Here is a 17,548-nt window from a genome sequence, read left to right as displayed (position 1 = left end):
ACAGGACTCTGAGGTCTCTGGGAGTCCCCATTGCATTACTCACTAAGGGCACAGGCACACAGTGTGGTGCCTCTCTCCTGGGCTACCACAGGAAGAGCCTGATTCAGTGCTAACGCTTAAGCAAACAGCGCGCTGCCCTACCAAGTCAGGAGCAGCCCTTCTTGCTTGTTTTCTTCCCGGCATTTGAACTGCAGTACATTCCAGTTGTGTAAAAAGACTTCGCTGTTTGGAGTGTGCTGGAATCAGGTGGTGAGCATACCAACAGCCAGACAGGATACTGAGCTTCCTGTGAGAGTAAATACTGAAAGTCATGCAAAGCATCTTTCATTCTGGCTTGGCCGCAACAGCCAGTACAGCCGCTGGAAAGGAAGGGACTTCACAGAGACAGAGAGATTATTCTCTTCTGGCTTAGAGACTACCTGGCCTTTAATCATATTTGTTAGCCTGCATTTTTAAAGGTTGCTTACTTTGTTGGCAGAATGTGCACCTACAAACCTTCATTTTCTGGGAGCTTGCGGTCTCGCTCAGGGGCCTGCTGCACAGGAATACACAACCAGTGCGTGGATGCTCTGCATCTCCTAAAGTTGTGGGTAAGACTGCAGCATGGGATGACTGAAGGAGCTCTTGGACTTAGCCCAAGTCTGCGTTCAAACATAAACTAAAAGAGAAATGTGCAGCTAAGAAACAGTCCAGATTTGCCTTGAGAAATTGTGCTTGTGGACAGTCTCTCTTAAGGGCTGTAAGCACCATTATCACCAGGAGAGTGGCACTGGCTTTGTCCTGGGGTGTTGTTTTTTAAAGACACAATTCAGAAAGTCTTCAAGGGAATGACTACAAATTTCAGCGAGTTTCTTCTACAGCAGAGGCAGAGCTCCTTTGGCAGAAACTCCTTGACCTATTAAGTTGTCTTCAGAATTTACAGAGACTAACTTGAAAAGCCAGATTCCTCCCTAAAATTATATGGAAACAATTTGCTAGGCATTCAGGACACCTTTCCATGTGGTGTGGTTGTTGACATATGAACGGACTGGACCAAAGGCATGCTTATTGTTGCATTTAACAAGCTGCATCATTCACAGTCTTGAGACCAGAGTAAATTGCAGCCGTTCCGTGTGGTTTGCTGATATCTCTGGACAGTCACAGTGAGGATGAGCACAGGAAAGCCACTGGGATCGCAGTAGCTGGCATATTCTGCAACAGGTGGTTCTGACCTTTCATCCTAACATCCAGGTGTTGTATTTTATACTATTTAGTACACTCCCATTTGAGTGGGCTAGAAAGAAATCAAGCCCTGTAAGGGCATGCTTGAGGTGTGTTTCAAAAAATACTTTAATTTCCTTACACAAGTACAGTTAGAAATCTGGCCCAATACTCCTTACTCCTGTCTGCCCTTGCTCCCCACCTGCAGAGTAGAAATGGCAGCACAGTCTGGCTCACAGGGTTGTCTGATGAGAGAAATACCAGCACCATGCAGGAGCAGCTCAGTTAAAACAAGTCACAAGATTAATTCAAGTCCCAGTATCTACGGCCAAGTCCCAGTAGGACTTCTCCATCACCTTGTGCAAGGAGCTTCTCAGTTTTCTGACAATCAATAAAAATGAGATTATACTCTGAAGAAGCTTGCCTTTCATACTGACATCTACAAAGTTTATGGTCTTCAAACAAATCTTTCCTAGCTGGTCTATTGTCTGTGCTTTCCTAATAGAAAATGTGATATTTTCATTTTATCTTGCAAAACCATATTTACACCAAACTTTGTTTTGATTTCATAGACTCACACTACTTTTAGGTTTCTCTGTTATTCACCAAGGCTTAAAGCTATTGGAGTCATTTTAGTAAATCAGACTTTATGGCTATTTTCATGAGATCCAATGTAACATCAGTCCAGGCTTTTGGAAAGAAATGGATTTCTGTGCTGCCAGTTAATTTGTGAAAAGATACTGCAAGGATATTCCCTCCCCACTGTGTGTTTCTTCCCCAGTAAAACTAGCGTGTTCTAATACTTTAATGTCTGCAAGAGTTTTAATATCTCTTCCCTCTTGTCTAGCAACTTTTTAGGTGAAGAACCAGATACGATACCTTTTTAACAGAAAAGGAAATGGCTTAAAAGCACTGTGATATTTTTTGGAGTGTGTCCAGTTGATCTGTTGGTCTGTACTTTGACAGTTGGCTTTATTTATTGTCCATGCAGTATGTTTAAAGTATTTTATTGCTTCTGCAGTGTTAGCAGAGATCTCTGGAGAAAAGGAGGCTTGATGGGGATGTTTTGAGGTCTGTGTCCCGCAATGTGCTCTGCCTACTGAGGTTTTCATCATAAATCCTGGTGATATAACCCCATTCCCTAGAAATGCAGATTCCAAAGTTCTTTATCAACATCACTTGTCTTCAGTATCGTAGTGAGAAGTGTGTTAGCACTGCACTGTCAGTATGGTGCTGGAGGGAGACGGACTTGTGTCTGTAAGGCATTGGTAATGAACACAGTTTTCCCTGAAGTAATTCCTCTGGGAAGAAGCAATTATAAATGGGTTGGTCCTAGCATCTTAGATTCGGTTACTGCAAATGGCTACATCCTTTCAAAGCACGCTCCTGTGCTCTTCATAACCTCCTCTGAAAAGTACTGTGTTCCACTGCGATTTTTCATGGTCAGCTTCTTACTTCGTATGCATCACCTGCAGGACAGCCATGAAACTGTACAGTGATAGGATAGCGGCTGTCAGGAACATCTGCGGGGAACAATCACTCCTCCTCCAAGGAGACCCATCTGTACCGTTCTTGGGCAACAGATGACGTGTTTAAGGATGTGGGTTAAAGCCTAGGGAATTAAAAGGTTTTATGCCTCCCTTTCCCAAAGGTACCACATGATCTTGGATAGAGCATCGAATGTCCCTGTCACACTTCCCCATGTGAAATGCAAGGAGTGCTTCTGCCTTTGGTCTTTTTGTCTGTTGCAGTAGTAAACTCTTCAGTGCAGGTACTCTGTGGAGGGCACAGACAAACCCCAGTTGTGTTTGGGATTGATGTTACACTAGCATATAAGGAAAAAGTAATGAGAAACGTGACTCTTAAAAAGTCACAAAATATACCTTTGAACTTTGTTCTCCTGGTGAGGAACAAACATAAGAATGTGATCGAGTGTTTGGTAAAAACAGTAATAAACACATGTTCAACAACTTCTGAATCTTACTCACTTGACACCAGACTGAAAAAAAAATAAATAAATAAGCCTTTTAAACATTGCAAAAACGCATGGACTTCAGGCTTTAAAACTTTTCCTGTAAACTACAGCTCCATTGTAATGCAGATTTATATTAGTGTAGCTTTAGTGCTTTAAAAAACTACCTGTCCTGAAACAAAACATGTGAAATTAATCTACTCCAATTCCTTTTGTGTTATTCTCTTTACAAGCTGGAAATCTAACTTATCTGTATCCGATCAAGTGCCAATAATGATAGTCTTTAAGCAAAAACTTACCCAAATTCCTGACATGGTTTAGTTTCAGGATAACCAAGTACAGATTTTCAGGGTATTTCTGTAACTGATTTTGTATGTGGTGTATATTTATAAGAGATTTCTGTCATATGAGAGAGGCTAGGGTCATTCAGAGTTTGGCTTTGCACCTAAATTACTGGTGTTGGTATTTATTTCCTAGACATTTTCTTTCAGCTGTGGGAACATTATTGACAGCCTTTTGACAAGGAGCGGGATGTGGCAAGCCTTATACCTGGATGCGAGGACATTCCCATGGCTTTGTTCTGGTGGAGGGAGAAGTGTCTGGCATTAAACTGCACATAGTGCACATCAGGGCATGCATTAGTCAGCCCTGCCGGACAGACGTGTTATTTCCTATCCACAAGGCACAGAGGTGGCCTGTCCATGGGAAGGCAAAAAATGCAAGTAGTCCAGATCAGAGACTGGAACTCAGGATTCTATCTATATCACTTGGCGTAGAAGCAGCTTCCAGCACCTGAAATGCAGCTCAGGACTATCCTCTACAAATGCAGATCAAAAAGATTATTATTGCTCAAAAAATTTTTCATTCCATGTGCAGCATGAAAGAGGTTGGCGCGTACCAGGTAGTATGGGACAAAGAGAGATCATGGCCAGAGAGGAAATCTTGTGCCACGTGCACCTTTGTGATACCACAGCTGTATGAGGATTTTGCTGCGCCATTCACTCCTACCCGCGGTGGCCTGGATTCAGCATTTTGGCTGGGTGCTCTATACAGCATGTCTTCGGGTGAGTGATTCACAAGCTCCTTGAAGTCTCCAGCTAAGCCAGCAGGAGCACAGCTGTTTATACTTATATCTGCTGTTTTCTTTTTCTTTGGGGTCAAGCTTTAAAATGAAACTTGCCTTGAGAAGCAGAGGGTAATGTGGGAGCCTTTCTGGTTCTGCACTTACTGGAATGGGTACAGTCATTCATATTTTGCCCAATACTCAGTGATAAAGCTGAATATTTTCTAGACAGCTGCCATGTCTAATCACACTTACTTGTGTTTAAGTTTTGAAAGCTGATTCCTATTTCTGGTAAGCTTTCATGCCATCTAATGGACACAACATTATTTTAAAATTGTGGACATAAGCAGAAACACTGCTTGAAATGAGGCTGATTTTAAATCAAGGTAACCCTATTCAGAGTTAATTACGACCCCTTGAGGAGACCTGGCTTGAGAAACCCTGAGAATATTTACAAAATTGGGATGTTAGCCCAAGGAACATTTATTGGGCTTGAAATAAGCCCACATCTTTTTCCTTCTTTTTTTTTTTGTTTCTCCTTTTTTTTTTCAGCTTGAGAAGAACAAGTATAATTGAATTGGCAAAGAGTTCTCTCTGACATTGATTTTTACAACAACTTTACCTTTTAGACAAAGTCTCACATGTTATTGATTTGAAAATTCGTTGTGAATGTTTTAAGATCTGGTTTCTCTCCGCTCTGGGGAAGAGAAAGAGCAACGTGCAAAATAGTACAGTGTAAAGAACAGGTCAGGAGCAGAACAGTACATAGGCCATTTTCCTGCTTTTCAATCCAACATTTGGCTGTGTGTGTTTCCAGAGTTTGTTGTTGCTGTTGACTTATTTCTTTCTGCAGCCGTGACAGTTACAAAAGGGCACAGGCTACCTCTGGACTAATTGAAGTCTTTGCCCCATGCCAACACAGAGCTCCACTCTTCAGATGTCAAACAAGTATCTTAAGTGGGGAAAAACAGCGAGTCATCTTTGGAAAATATTCTGTTCCTTTTGGTTTTAATTAGCAGTGCTCAGTGATAGGAATGATTATTATTATGTCAGCAGAAAGACCCCCACTGACTCTTGTACCAGAGGAAACCACATCTATATGGCAGCAGTCTTCCCCCAGAGACTGCTCAGCTGTTAGAGAGGGGCTTACTCTGTATTGGTCTTGAATATTTGCTCCCTGTGATGCAATGGTTTTTTTTTTTTTCCATGAAGTGTTAAAATGGCACAGGACTGGACATAGAGCTGATGTGTGCATTGGACATACAGCTTAGGTAGACATTAGGATGTGGCTTGCCTGAGTGTTATGCAGTAATTCCTAAATTTGAATTATCTGTTTCCTAAAATAACGCTTCCCTTTGCAGTGAATCAATTGTGACTCAGATCTCAGGATGGACCAACTCTGAGGCTCTGTAGCCCTCTCAAGCCTTCCTAAGTAACACAGTCTCAAGGTCCTTTTGCCTCCCTTCTCATGATATTTGTGGTATTTTATGGCTACATCATCTTCTGGTGGTAATTAAGGGACAATTCAATGGGAAATGAGTCTGTGCATTAGAGAGGTATGACACTATGAGATAATTTCTCAGTATAGTGACAGAATTGATCAGCATGTACAGATGCTAGAGTTGAAGGGAACACCTGGCCTTGGAGAAATCCCTTCAGGCTCTAAGGGTACAAAGGCAATTCCATGTACTCTCCAGGCATTTCAGGGCCCATCTTGTGTGGTGTTTTGTACATATATCTCAAGTTTATTCACATTCTGAAAAGCTGCACTAGGAATTTCTACAATCTGGCATGTAGCCTATTCCAGCCACATTGCTTAAAGCACTCTGCAGTGAGCAAATTCCACCCTACTCCTGTTCAGTTCTCCTCTTTGTAGCTGCAGGTTTAGATGAGACATAGCAGCCCCAGTCTCCCTCAGTGCTGGTGTTTGCTTACCCTGACTCTACCCTGGCAAGAGCAGGATACAGGCAGGTCCATCAGGTGATAGTGGGTGTGTGGACCCCACCTTTGCGGTGGTGGACAGACCCAGCAGATGGAGAAATCATCACAGCCCTCAGATCCTTCCCTTCCTCTGCTCCTTAGGAGTAGGTGACCTGGAGACCTGGTAGCCAGAACTCAAAGCTGGGAAGAAGCCAGGCCACATTTCCTTAGTGACTCTTTTCAAAGAGGAACTGCCTCAGATGACAGTGTCTACAAGAAGTACAGTGGAAAATAAGAACATGCTCTGAGAAGAAAGAGAAAAACTGAGTGCTCCAGCCTCCCTAATCCACACATCTACTCAGATGCCCAGAAGTTAACCGAAGTCCAAAGGGCTGCAGTGTTTTTTTAAGCTGAATATTTCTTCTCACTGGGGACCACGGTAATTAATTGCTTGAGCAAAGAATGACATGTACCGCACCATATTGCTTGCAGAAGTTGCTGATGCCCAGAAGCAAAGATAATACTACATTCCCTCTATTCTCCAGCCTCTCCCCTGGGAATTCAAATCAGTAACAACCCATTAGATCTCAACACTGCTTCCAAGAAATGTGGCTAAACCAGCATTTCTTTGGAGGTAACAAAAATAAATGGGACTCAAAAGAAAAGCAATTCACCTATGAAACTCTGAGAGTTCCAAACATCAGCATATCTCAGCTTTCTTGGGATTTTTTTTTATTTTTATTCTGCATTTTCTAAATGGCATTGATTCAGCCCCTGTAGATGGGCCGTGACGGCGCACATCTGGTTTTATGGTTAAGGAAATAGCTGATTGAATCAATACACTCAACACAGCTGACTGGAGTAAATAAAAGGGGATTTGAAGGAAGCCTTGTTTTCTCCTTGATGGGTAAGTCTACTGTCAGTGCTGCTGCAGTTGCCCTGGAGCCAGTGGAGTGACACGAAGATGAAAGAGTGGCTGTTGTATTTCTTCATGAACTGAGCTTGCTCGTTCTCTGTCCGTCATAACTTTAGTTTGGGGAGAACTTTGCTCTTAAAAAGCAGCAACCCTTTATACCTTCAGTAAAAGCGAGAGCCAGCAGCCTGGGCCCTCTGCAGGAAAGTGAGACTGACCCACTGGGTAAATGATTTCCATCGCTGGATTCCGTGATCACACCTAATTTTTCTGCATGGAGCAGTTATCAGACATGAGTTTCTTTGTTCTCACAAGCCCATGGGAAGAGATGGGGAAATGGTAGAAGAAAGCGTTGTATCCTGAAGGGAGACCATCAGGGTGTAGCACTAGGAAGTTTTGGGGTTTCAAACCTGGCAGCAAATCTAGCCTCAGAGTAAATGAACCACAAAACTCCTGTGGAGCCCTACAGTTTCAGCTCTGGAGGTCACAGGTTCATGTTTCTCTGCTTCAACCTCGGGTACAATGTAACTCTAAAAATTCTCTGTGGGGGCATTTGAAAAAAAAAAGTCCCCATCACCTTTACAGTGATAGAACAGCCAGAGAGTGGCACCGGAACAGTTAGTGGGAAGCCACGATGAACCTGACCTGCCAGAGTGATCCCTTGGGTGGGCAAAATGCTACAAGCAGCAGCTCACTGCTCCCTGTGCCTGCCAGGTGCATACCACATTCCCTCAGAGCAACTGGCTGGCTGTAACCATTCCAGCAACTTACCCTTAAGCTGATAATTGAAGGTAAGACATAGACGCTTTAAAAATATGTTTTATTTTGTTGTCTTTGTTCTCCTTGCTGAGACCATACACAGAGTCTTTCAGACCCCTGTTTTCTTGCGAAGCCTGTATCAATCACAGCTGTAAAGTTATTGTCCTAGGAGTGGTTTTTCCCAGGCAGTGGGAAAGTTATTTTCTTAGGCACCTCATTGTCACTTCATATTCTTGGGAACTACTTAAGAGCAGGATCTGTTAGCTTTATGACAAATCCCTTTATTTACATGGAGGGATGGCAGATTTCATTTTATCCCCTTAAAGCACTGTGCGCAGAGTGTTTCAGGAACAGACCTGCAAACATAAATGCTGGGGCAAGGTTTGCTCCCAGCCATTCCCGGGGCTGTTCATCTCCCAGCTTTCAGTGCTGCAGGCCGGATCACTTCCTACAGACACAGCCTGCCCCTTGCACCTTGGGTTCAGGTCACTGTCTCCCTATAAAGCCCAAGCAAAGACAGGGTTGATGTTTAATTTGTAATACCTAGGGGCTACTGATGCTCCATGGCCCTGAACCAGCATGGCTGGCCCCAGTTAGCTAAATTCGACCTCTCCAGAAAGGTTACTTGAACAGCCTCTCATAGGTAGTTCTAGTGTGAAGGTGTAGCTGCTTTCCGCACTCGGGGAAGGCAGAGGCTTCCTCATCTGTATAATCACACTCCACTTACAAAGAGCATAAGGAAAAATACCGACGCAGCTTGCTTTGGACTTGCAGTGATATCTCCAGCCTTCATTTCTACCTGTCATTTGAAGTCTATGTCACCTGAAGCCCTTGGCTGCACCCCAGCAAAGAAAGCATCACCTGCCTGCCCCAGGCAGCCCAGCTCCACCCCAAGGGTGCATCTCCTGCAGGTGTGAAGTGAAGGTGTCACGTGGGAGTTCGTTCCTGAGTGGAAGGTACTTGGCTGTGTGGTGTTTATTTAAAAACTTGAGTTTGAAGGGGGGCTCTCTACTTAGGGATTGCTTTTAAGCCTTGGATTTAATAGCAGCAGTGCTTCTCAGTACTTAGGGGGTGATAGAGATAATCTCAAGCCCTAGCTGGGGCCCTGTGGCTGGCTCTGGTAAGAGTCCCATTGGAACCTGAATTTCTTGGTACTGTTACCTGGCTTTCTGTTAGCTCCACTGAGCTGTGGAGACTGGACTTAACCTGACTCCATCTTTGGGCCCACGAGAGGGGCAAATCATGTTCTTAAAATGCATCGTAAGCTCCAGAAATAATGGAACTGACAAGTTAAAAAAGAAAAGATGTGCCTGAGTGTTGGGTTGCCGTTCTTTCCAAGGAGCCAGGATTGTATGCAACTGTGCAGTTTGCTGTGTGATAGCTGGGAAAACATGCAGCTAAGTTCAAGTATTTTAGTAAGTATTTAGTAATACCTCTCTCCCCTAGAAAACACTTGGTTCTGGGAATACACGTGGAGGAAAAGTGTAACAGGTTTGCATGACAGAGTGTAGTTCTCCCTTGGTAAGGGAACTTACCAAAGAAAGGGTGATAGGCGTCCTCACCGTGGCCATCTGTTTGCTTCCTATGGCTTTTTTGCTACTGAGCTTGTTCTCTATGTCTCTGTTCAGAGCTTTTGGCCCAGCATTCAGATAATGTATCTGCTATTACATTGTGGAAATTGTATTTCTGAGTGTCTACTAAGAAGGGACAAGGAAGGAGGTTTCTAAGCTCTGGTAGTATTTCAGTGCGTGATCTGGAGCAAAACAGGCCGCCTCTCCTCACTTCGATTGATTGCTCTTGTATAAAGTGGACTCTTAATGCCTGCCTGCCCGTAGGGACATTAAAAAAATGTAAAAAGTATTTGTAAATTAAAATGCTTGAATGAAAGGCTCTGGTATGTGTAATTGTAAAGTATCATATTAAGTAGGAAGGAAAACTGTCTGGGGAGTTCCTGGCATTACACGGAGCCTAGCTCGTCTCACTTAAATAGATTTAATAAGCTCTGCTGGAATTGAAGAAAGGTTGCATTTAAGCATATGTATTTGAATTTACATAAGCATGTATCAAAGAAAAAAATAATCCATACTCTTGGTTACTTCAGTCTAGTTTTTGATAGTTAATACTTCATCCCTTACAGCATATCATAAAGTTCCTTTTCATGGTCTCCAAACATATGGAATTGAGCAAAAGAAGCTGAGCTTGTTACTCTCTGTGACTGTATGGAGGCTCAAGGTAGTGCTCTGGCTTTGTTTAATTGTTTTTTCCATGTTCGTGTTGTGTCTAACACTCCAGTACCCTCAGAAAGATGAACAACAAAGCCTATCAGGACAGTGACACCTCACTTGCTCTTACCCTTCAGGACCGAGCAGTGGCCGTGAAGGCAGAGGAGACTGCTGTTGTGGGAACAGGTGACCGTGCAGTGCTTGGTGCGAGACTGATCAACCATCTTGCCTCTTTGAGCTGCATTTAAGCTCTTTATATGAATGAGAGCAGAAGATGTGTGCTATGTACTGAAAGGAGCGGGAGGTGCAGTCCCACAGCCCTGTCCTGGTTGGGTTTAAACGGCTGGTGAATGGTGCGTAGCTAGGTCTGGCATGTTGACCTACCTGAATTAGTGCATCCCCTGAGAAAGGAAGAGACTGTTCTCTTGCTCCTTCTGGGAAGTAATACAAGGCCAAAAATTTAATCATCCTGTCTCTCAGTTTCCCAGTTGGTAAAATGGGACTCATCCTGCTCCCCTCTACCTTTGTTAAAGCTTTATCTGTCCTGACAGTGAGTGTTATGCTCAGGAGTCAACCTTTAACACAGTCAGCTTGCACCTCTTGGGTGACGTGGTCTCATCCTAAAAGCTATGAAGAGCCCTTGGCAGTTGCAGGCAGAACTTAAAGGGCAGCCTGTGGTCAGAAACAAGAGCGTGTTTTGTTAATACAAGCTACGCCCAACTCTGCCAGCTGTTTCCAGACTTTAGCAAGTGTTTCCTTCTCACATAGAGAGAATGGTTGGTGGGAACTGGATCAGATACAGCCATTCGAGCTAACAGTCCAGAGTTACACCCACAGAGAAGTTGAAAAAGATGCTAGATGTCTCCAAAGCAGTATGTACCAAGCTGCCAGATGTTTAGGATCCCTTAAGTCATCTAACAGGCCTTCTCAAGGCAATGTTACTCTTGAGTATCATAGCTCTCCTGAAAAAGCATTCAAGTGAGCTAATTTTAGCTTTGAATTGTGAGATTTTCTCCAATAGAAGATGTCCCTGAGGACATCAGGGTAGATTTTATTTCCAAAACCTTGCCTTTGTATATTTTAAACGGATCATCTGGATGAAGTTCTAATGGCCAGTTCAGACTGTCTGATTTATAGCAACAGCTGTTCACCTTTGTAGATGGGGAGATTCATGGGGAGACAAAACACATTTATGAACTTGATATTCCACACCAAGGGTCAGTTTTCTTGCCTTGTTTTTACACAGGTGTAAATCCAGATAGGCTGCTGTGAAGTCAATGAAATTGTTCCGTGAAAGGCATGGAAATCAGAGTTCCAGGAAATGGCAGATCAGTTGTTTTTTTCTCCAGTAGAGCGAATTTTCGAACCCACAGCAGTTGGAGGTGATTAGGGTTGAGAAATGTAGTGATAGGCTAAGTAGGGATAGGCTGTTCCTGCTGAGCGATGGGGAAAAAGGCTGATTCTTTCATGATGGCTGCTTCGTATGGCCATTTTTCTTCTATGGCAAGTAGAAAAATGAAAGAAGAATAACAGGGGAGATATCTTGGATGCCCTGTTGTAGTTCTGTAGTATTTCAATCCCTCTGTTTCAAAAGGTAGAGTTCTACGGCTGAAACTTCCTGCAAACATTTACTTAATAGTTGATCATTCCAGATAAAATTCTTCATCTTCAGAGCTTTTATTATTTTGTTTACTTTTTTTCCTCCCCTCCCCCCCCAGAAAAGGAGTGCTTCAGATTTCTCCGTGACACTTTCTTGCTTTGGTTGAGCAGATACTTTTTGCTTTAAAAATAATAAATGTTTTGACAAAAAAAAAAAAAAAAAAAAGTGCCTGCAGGTCCTATACAAGCTCCAACCCAAACATATCTTTGGGGACTTGGTTATTCTTTCCTAAGACAAAGTGTTGCTGGAGCATTAGAAGCAAAATGAAGAATCAAGGCCGTATAACTTTATTATTACCAAACCTGCTGTATTTCACACATTCACACTCTTTTCACTTCCAGCTACTCAATCCACCTCTATGTTTTCCATAAAACACTCTCAGAGCTGAGCTGTTGATGCCAGCTGTGACCTAAAACGCTGTGACAATTAAGCGTCCTCCGTACTGCACCAAATGGAATAAATAACGTTATGAATTCAGTATGCAATTGTCTGGCTTCCTACACTGAGCTCAACAGTTAATATAACGTAATGGAGCTTTAGTTCCAGCTACTGGATGCCTTCCCTCAAATTGCCTCTTCAGTTGTCAGGCTGCAATAGCTTTCCATAAAATATTGTTCCACCTGAAGTGCAGAGAGGAAATTCCCCGCTAAAACCAAGGCAGAGAATAGACACGAGCAACTGTTCTGGGCTCCCAGGGGAGGCTTCCAGTGCTCCAGACCATGTCAGGAGCCCAGGTGTGGAGGGTTTTTTTGTTCCTTTTTTTTTTTTTTTTTTGTCATGTTCACATCGTGTCATATCTGTGGTAGCTCAGGCTTGCTTCTGTGCACATGTAAAGTGTTGTTGATCGTTCAGTTTGCACTGGCCACACGGTCCTGAGTGGAGGAACAAGGACAGAAGGTGCCTGAACGCCGCTGACATTAATGTAATCTCCCGGGGGATCTGCTGGGCGTGCTGCTGTTGCTTTGGATGGATATTTGTCTGGCACAGTTATGACGTGCAATCAAAAATGGGAGTTCAGTAAGAGACCTGGGATTCTGCCCAAACGAAAATCAAAGGGAGGAATTCACCCTGGTACCTTTTAAGCAGTCTGGATACAAAGCAAATTGGTCAGAGCTGGCTGCTGCGTGCCAAAACCTGCAGATGAATAATCATCTAAAATATTCCAGCACAAGAGAAGGTAATTCAGGACTATTCTCTGCTTTGTCTGGCTCAGATCTTAAACTCCTGAGGACAGGGGCTGCCTTGCAGTTCCTGCCACTGGGGCCTTAATGATGATCCAGCCCGTTCAGTGCAGCGATAATGGAAAACGAGCTCTTTGCAGTAGTTTTGTCTTGTTCTCTAGGTCTGGGCAACAGGAGGTCATCCTGTGTAAGGTTTCAGAGATTTGGCTCACAAAACACCTGATGATGGAGTTTTATAGCCAATTTTACTGCTGGTGAATTGCTGTTAGAGCTAATCTGAATACAAGGATATGTGGAAAACACAGTTCGTATCACCTGGCAAATTTAGGTTGGAATTTCTCAGCCAATCCAGGGACAGAGAAAGGATGAAGTGCATGATCTTCCTGGCCAGTCACAAGTATTTTATTGGAAAGCTTTGAAATTCCACCTAAAATCACAGAGTGAAAGGCTGTTAAAAATGCCAGGAAGCTATTTGCAGAGTTGATCTGGATTTGCACAGAACTAGTAATGCAAAGGTGGAAACAGCTGGAGCTGTACGTGGGAAGAGAACAGCATCTGAAGGCTTCTCAAGGGGATTTTTTTTTTCTTTAAAATGGGAGGTGAATGAGATATTGCTGCCTCAGTTATCTGATGAACAAAGAAGGAAAGCATGAAACTGGTAGCTGGTAAGACAGCCAGGTCCAGTGTCTGCTGGCACAAGCATGGTTCAAACCACTTGGCCTCCTGCAGGAAAGGATTTTGCCACTGGTTTTCCTGGACCAGGCCATGACATGAACTCTGCTGTGTCAAAACACGACTGAATTGCTTTTCTCTGTTGGGCACCCAGGTCTTCGCTGTAAATTCAACTTTGTTCTTAACATGGTTCTGCCAGAACTTCATTCTTTGCAAGGCTATTTCAAATATCCTAGATTAGGTTCTAAATGCAGAGAAAGGAGATTTGAGATGTGTAGTTCTTCCATACCGTCTTATATATGCCGCAGATGATAATAGGAAGCTAGCAGTTTGGTACCAGGAGCCTGATCAGCCCTTGATTGTAATTTAGATATGTGGAGAAGTTGAGTTCCACTTCCTGGAAGGAATTTTTCCTTTCTGCCTCCCAGTTTCTAAACATGCAAGATCTTGCCATGGGTTTACAAACTGCTGGGTTACGCAGATGCTTGTTCCAAGTGTGTTAGGAGATAGCGTTGGTGGGTTTCGGTTTGGGGTTTGTTTGTTTTGGGGAGGGGAATGGAGGGAGGGTGGCTGTTCCATCAAGTGAAACAGTTCTGGGAGAAGTGTTATGCTTCTAGCTGCACCAGAAATTGTTTCCTGCTGCTGTACCATAATATACCTTAACAGCATCATTCTCTCCGAAGTCGCTTTGTACTGCTGGGCTCTAAAATTACAAGAAAGCCCACTTTGCAGCCACCACTAACGGGGTACAGAAATACCTCAGCATTTCAGTCCAGGGCATGCCTGGGAAGCGTAAGCAGGGTGCAGCATTCCTTGTGCATGGCTTCTTCCTAGGTTGGACTCGGGGAAGCATCCATCATACCCATCATTACTGCCAGCTTTCCACTTCAGTCCCTCTTGTGTCCCCCTCTCCTCTGCTGTCTGCATTCATAGCCCCAAAATGCAGCCAGGGTCAGAATCGTTCCAGAAGTACAATGTGTTCATGTGTTGTTTTGGATGGGAGGTGGTAGAACGGTGCCACATTTTCCCCAGATATTGAGACCCCACCCCCACCCCCCAGCAGCAGTACTGTGTTTAGGAAAACTCTCCACAAGGGCTAATCTGCTGTCTTCATCCACCCTCTGACTTGATCCTATATCCAGGCTCTTAAGAAGAAGAAAAAAGATATGAGACTGAAAGCTGCTATTTTTAAACCCTGCCTTTGGCTCTCTTTGCAGCACTCTGCTTTCCTCCCTGTGATTCAAACAGTGTTCTTTTGAGAACTAGGCACCAGGGCCCTGCGGTTTCCTGGTACTTGGAACATAAAATCTCCTAATTCTTCTCTCGCAGCGAGCTTCAGAGGCTAGGGAGTGATTGATATTTTCTATCGCTTCATTAATAGTCACGGCACAGTAGTTTTCTAATCTGTTTTTGCACCACTTTTTATTTTGAATAATTTGTCTTTCAAAATTTCTCGGCCCTCTGCGTCACACAAAACCAACGCTGTTTGCTCCCGTCCTGCCTTTTAACCTCTGGGCTGGGACCTTCAGGAGCTGGTGAGGCAGAGCTGTCTGAGGGAAGCCAGGGGACCTGCTTCATGGAGCTTCCTCATGTTTGTTTAAACCAGCTTGGCAAATACACTCTGGGTATGTCCTGGACTGGTCTATTGCTGAGGTAAATTGGGAGTAAGGGAAAGTCTGCCCTTACTGCTTTGCTGACAGATACTCCATAAATCCTGGTAAGTGTTGCAATGCTGCCTGCAAGTGTAGAAGGTAAAATATATGCCATGCCCTAGAGACCCTGCAGTGTCTGCAGGCAAAGGGGAAGAGATGTGAAGGCAGAAGTTGGCAAGTCTCAGACATTGCTACAGCAACCATCAGTTGCTGTCTTCAGAGTTGTCTTTGACTAAGACAACCTGCCTCTCCTGTGGAGGGCACCAGAACTTATACTGAGTAACCGGTGTGAAGTGTCTGCAGGGCCTCTGCTGGTTCTCCATGCCTCTTGCACACCTCCTCCATCAGTAAACTCATAGTTTCCTGGACTAGGAGGCCTGGACACCAGACCTGTTTCTGGTGGTAAATGGGATGCTCAGGGCACAGGAACAAAGCAGATCCCTGACAGAGAAACCAGCCAGGGAAAACCTAGGATGTCTCCTGATGGCCATGCCCTTCACTGCTGCATCTCCAGGAATGAAGCTGTCCAGGGTAAAGGCATGAAACTGCAGTGGGACCCATTTGCCAAGAGGTCTGGACATCATTGCATGTGATGGGGGGAAAAGCAGGACAAGGGCTAGCTGCTGTGAAGTTGTGAGCCAGCTCCTCCCTACCACACTCTTTGAGCTGCATCTCCTCGTTGCCTTTTAAACACCTGGGACCTTTACCTGTACATAAGCTTGCTTCCCAGGTTAAACAACTCACTGTGCTGCTGAGACTCTCTGGCATGCCTGCAATAACCCTGAACTCCTTGTAAATTGTTTTTCATTCAACCCAACTTGCAAAAACGCAGACAAGCGGTAGTCTAAACACTCAAGGAGTCTGTATTTGTTTTGTGCCTTATGTGTTCCAGCATACTCTGCTCCCCTGTGATTTAAAACAATGTGTCTTTGTGCTTATCTTCTGGGCTTGGCAAGGCACTTTTTACCTCTTAGTTTTTGTCTCAACAGGAAAAATTGCTGTCTAACTGATCCTTTGTGGACTTCCGACTGAAACCACCCAGTGCAGCATATGGTAAGTCATTCAACTCTTTTTAAACTCAGAGCCCCAGCTACAGCTATTTATGGGTGGAAATTGGAATATCAGTAGTTTCTTTTTGGTTACAAGGGTAATGAATTCTGGCTTATGTTATTATGACAACTCAGTTTGGGTTTCTCCAACCTTTCCTTACATTACAATGCCTTTGACTTTACATTTGTTGCTCCTGGTGCCTGCCTCAACAGCTCAGCACTGTAGAATGTCAGCAAGGGAAGAATTTCAGCCACATTCCCTTTGCTCCAAAATACACAGGCCCTTGTTACTTATGCTAAAGAACAAAGTTTGTTCCCTGATGTTACATGTGGCAACAACTTGTGAGGAGGTAGCTCTGGGTGATCCTGTATGTTACAGGCCTGATGGATCTATTCTTACATCATCCTCTGAAGAAAAATGGGATGAGATGGTAGATAAAGGAGTCTGACTTATTTGAAATGACTCGAAGTTCTGTTGACTCAAGCCATCTACTATTGACTGATGTCTGCAGGAGAGAATAGTTGGGATTTATTACAACCTCAACACATGAGAGAGACAGCATAGACTGGTGGAGAGAAGCTGTGCTGGCAATCTCCATGATAGTGTGGAGAGTAAGACTGGTATTGCTGCACCAGCGTATTTATATCTCTGTGGTTAAATAGCTTTTAGACCCAGCCTGTGGTGTTCCTGCATGACAGGTTGTTATACCACCACTGAGGGCACTTGTGTGCCCAAATTTCAGCACAGGTTTAAGTAGTAAAAATTTATTGTCTTTTTTTGGGGCCATATGAATTTGTTCCGGGTATCTTCCTATGGAATCCTGAAAGTGGTTGCCACACAATACAGAGGTTACATGGAAGCTGTGTAGACTCTGAGAGATGAAATGGTTTCTGTGCTTGGGAGACTGACCCACCTTCTTTCCCAAGTGAGTGCTTTCAGGCTACTTTTGGGAGGAAGCTTCTAGTTTTGCACTGCCACTGACAAAGGAGGTCCTCAGCCTGTGGGACTGTTCGTGCAGCACCTCCTGCTAGCACTGAATGCACGATGCATGTTGTGCAAATGTTTGTTATTACTTCCAGATACGAGCTCTTCTTGTGTTTCCTTTGTGGTTCATGCAGCCCATCTGTAGTTTTAAAAACATAATGTTCAACCCTTCCTCCTGGCATTTTGTGTAGTGCTGCACCCAGGTGACCACTGTAAATGTGTTGCTCCTGCTCTCCACCTGCTTTTTCCCAAGTCTGGATCTTTGGGGTTTCTTAGTTGTTCCAAGGTGTGCCTGCTATG

The 17,548-nt window shown here is 43.9% G+C and overlaps 3 long non-coding RNA genes across 3 annotated transcripts in view; 2 read left to right on the top strand and 1 right to left on the bottom strand.

The window, feature by feature from the left end:
- The window catches only part of LOC118174777, a 113,428-nt gene that overhangs the window by 60,654 nt on the left and 35,226 nt on the right, over nucleotides 1–17,548 (top strand). Inside the window, exon 14 of the long non-coding RNA XR_004754770.1 lies at nucleotides 16,204–16,267. This is a non-coding gene — a long non-coding RNA (uncharacterized LOC118174777). The remainder of the gene's footprint in view (nucleotides 1–16,203; nucleotides 16,268–17,548) is intronic.
- On the top strand, nucleotides 5,467–9,391 carry LOC118174778. The gene is made up of 4 exons (XR_004754771.1): nucleotides 5,467–5,791; nucleotides 6,318–7,859; nucleotides 8,602–8,783; nucleotides 9,274–9,391. It is a non-coding gene; the product is annotated as an uncharacterized LOC118174778 (long non-coding RNA).
- LOC118174779 lies at nucleotides 9,315–16,269 on the bottom strand. Its single transcript, XR_004754772.1, has 3 exons — nucleotides 16,202–16,269; nucleotides 9,914–9,922; nucleotides 9,315–9,398 (listed from the first exon to the last, which is right to left on the bottom strand). It is a non-coding gene; the product is annotated as an uncharacterized LOC118174779 (long non-coding RNA).

Source organism: Oxyura jamaicensis, chromosome 15 (assembly GCF_011077185.1).
Source record: "Oxyura jamaicensis isolate SHBP4307 breed ruddy duck chromosome 15, BPBGC_Ojam_1.0, whole genome shotgun sequence".
In the NCBI taxonomy this organism is placed as follows: Eukaryota; Metazoa; Chordata; class Aves; order Anseriformes; family Anatidae; genus Oxyura; species Oxyura jamaicensis.
Note: the sequence above shows the minus strand (reverse complement) of the source record. Positions and strands in the feature narration are given on the sequence as shown.